At 38.3% G+C, this 3,287-nt stretch overlaps 1 pseudogene; it reads left to right on the top strand.

The window, feature by feature from the left end:
* Positions 1–539: 539 nt before the first annotated feature.
* LOC118856143 lies at positions 540–1,118 on the top strand (annotated as a pseudogene).
* Positions 1,119–3,287: the final 2,169 nt, after the last annotated feature.

Here is a 3,287-nt window from a genome sequence, read left to right as displayed (position 1 = left end):
GTATAAAAACTAACCAGGGAAAATAACTTAATAACTTCTTGAAAGTTCGAGTTGGCCAAGTGGAAGCTAATGACTCTATGATACATGAAAGACCAGTAAAAAAATTGCAAAGAATGAAAAAAAAATAGAAGAAAATGTAAAATAACTCACTGGAAAATCAACTGAATTAGAAAATAGATTGAGGAAAGACAATGTCAGAATCATTGGACTACCTGAAACCCATAATCAGGAAGGGAGAGGTAAAATGGGGAAATTGTTTCACATGAACAGTTCCAGAAGACCTATTACAGTGGAGGGGAAGATGGGAGGGTCAGAGATGGGCAATCAATATCAGCTCAAAGAAGGAATAATGTATACAGTTAGTGGGATATAGAAATTTATCTTACTGGACAGGAAAGTAGAAAGGGAGAAGATTAAGTAAAGGTGAGGGAGTAGGGCAGAGTGACGTAAGAGAGGGTAGATCAAGGGAGGTGGTAGATGGAACCAAAATAACTGTTGGGGAGGGAAAGTTGGAAAGGAGAGAGGACAGTTGAGTCACCATGAAGTCCCTTGCTCTAAGTATGTTTTTGGTTATATCTGCCATGGTCTGCTCTCACTGATAAGATTTCATTCCATCTGGGCAAGGTCAGTGATTTTTCATGGGAAAACTGTGATGGTAGACAGGACCCAGTAGTTATCACCACTCTAGAGGTAGAACCAGTTCCTATCAGCATCCCTGGAAGTGTAATTGTTGGCATGGAGACCAAGATGAATGTAGCTATCATTTCTCCTGTGAAAACAGTGGTAATTTTGGAGAAAGAAATGATTCCTGGGTTCTGGTTGCAAATTCCCTGTATTAAAAAGATAGGAAGCTATACATACAAAGACATATGTGAGACAATTGAAAATATCATTTCACCTGGGGCATTCTGCCCTGAGCCTCTCATACCTATGGCCTTGCCTGTCATTGCCCCTTTAAGAAGGGTACCTACTCTCTGCCCAAGATCACCTTCCAAATACCTCCTGTGAAGCTGCCACCTTTTCTCAGCAGTGGCAACTACAATGCTCAGACCTTTCTAAGCAATAGTGATACATGTCTGGGATGTTTCAAGATCAAAGTCTCTCTCACAGACAAATGAGAGACAATGATCCATGCCTGGACAGGGTCATCACCAAAGTTCACTTTGGCTTTGCTACCTAGCCACCTACTCTGGCCTCAGCTGTGAATCTCTGCTGAGAACAAGAATCCAACTCTAGACTCTTGAGTTGGGCCTCCCAGCTTTCTTCATTCCCAGAACAGCTATGTCTTTGTTCTTTTGTCTTCCTACAGAGCCTAGGCCTCCTCTTCTCCCAAGGGGAAACCCCTACTTTTTTAGTATTAAGATTCAAGCATCTTCCTGATTGCTATATTTCTCACTTGAGCATAGGATCTTTTAAAGTAGGAAATTAATGTTTTAACATAATAATAGCTAACATTTACATAGTTTATGAAGACTTTAATATATATTTTAATTAGATTTAATTTTGTTTATTTAATATGTTTAGTTTTCAGCATTGTTTTTCACAAGGGTTTGAATTACAAATTTTCTCCCCATTTCTAACCTCCCACCCACTCCAAGATGGTATATATTGTGATTGTCCCATTCCCCAGTCAGCCCTCCCCTCTGTCACCCCACTCTCCTCCCATCCCCCTTTCTCTTCTTTTCTTGTAGGGCAAGATAAATTTCTATACCCCATTGTCTGTGTATCTTATTTCCTAGTTGCTTGCAAAAACGTTTTTTTTTTTTTTTGTTTTTGAATGTCTGTTTTTAAAACTTTGAGTTCCAAATTCTCTCACCTCTTCCCTTCCCACCCACCCTCCCTAAGAAGGCAAGCAAGTCAACATAGGCCACATGCGTATCATTATGTAAAACTCTTCCACAATACTCATGTTGTGAAAGATTAACTAATTTTTGCTCGATCCTAAACTATCCCCATTTTTTGAATATTCTCTCTTGACCCTGTTCATTTTTGAGTGTTTGTTTTTGATTAATTCTTCCCTCTGTCTGCCCTCCCTGCTATCGTCCCCCCATTTTTATCTTCTTCCTCCTTCTTTCCTGTGGGGTAAGATACCCAATTGAGTGTGTACAGTATTCCCTCCTCAGGTCAAATCCGATGAGAGGAAGATTCACTCATTCACCCTCACCTGCCCCCTCTTCCCTTCCTACAGAACCACCTTTTCTTGCCACTTTTATGCGAGATAATTTACCCCATTCTATCTCTCCCTTTCTCCCTCTCTCAATATATTGCTCTCTTATCCCTTAATATGATTTTTTTTAGATATCATTCCTTCATATTCAACTCACCCTGTGTCCTCTGTCTATATATATCTATATCTATATATCTATATATATGACTACATATATAAATACATAGACACACAGATATGTATACACACACACATATATGTATATATATGCATATTCCTTTCAGCTACTATGATATTGAGGTCTCATGAATCATACACATCATCTTCCCATGTAGGAATGTAAACAAAACATTTCAACTTTAGTAAGTCCCTTATGATTTCTCTTTCTTTTTTTACCTTTTTGTGCTTCTCTTGATTCTTGTGTTTGAAAGTCAAATTTTCTATTCAGCTCTGGTCTTTTCACTGAGAAAGCTTGAAAGTCTTGTATTTTATTGAATGTCTATATTTTGCCTTGGAGCATGATACTCAATTTTTCTGGGTAGGTGATTCTTGGTTTTAATCCTAGCTCCATTGACCTCGAGAATATTGTATTCCAAGCCCTTCAGTCCCCTAATGTCAAAGCTGTTATATCCTGTGTTATCCTGATTGTTTTTCCACAATATTCAAATTGTTTTCTTCTGGCTGCTTGCAGTATTTTCTCCTTGATCTGGGAGCTCTGGAATTTGGCAACAATATTCCTAGGTTTCTTTTTGGGATGTTTTTGAGGAGGCGATCGGTGGATTTTTTCAATTTCTATTTTGCCCTGTGGCTCTAGAATATCAGGGCAGTTCTCCTTGATAATTTCTTGAAAGCTGATATCTAGGCTCTTTTTTTGATCATGGCTTTCAGGTAGTCCAATAATTTTTAAATTATCTCTCCTGGATCTATTTTCCAGGTCAGTGGTTTTTCCAATGAGATAGTTCACATTGTCTTCCACTTTTTCATTCCTTTGGTTCTGTTTTATAATGTCTTGATTTCTCATAAAGTCAGTAGCTTCCACTTGATCCAATTTAATTTTTAAGGTAGTATTTTCTTCAGTGGTCTTTTGGACCTCCTTTTCCATTTGGCTAATTCTGCCTTT

The sequence above is a fragment of the Trichosurus vulpecula genome, chromosome 7 (genome assembly GCF_011100635.1).
Source record: "Trichosurus vulpecula isolate mTriVul1 chromosome 7, mTriVul1.pri, whole genome shotgun sequence".
Classification (NCBI taxonomy): Eukaryota; Metazoa; Chordata; class Mammalia; order Diprotodontia; family Phalangeridae; genus Trichosurus; species Trichosurus vulpecula.
This window is presented reverse-complemented; position numbering and strand designations above follow the sequence as displayed.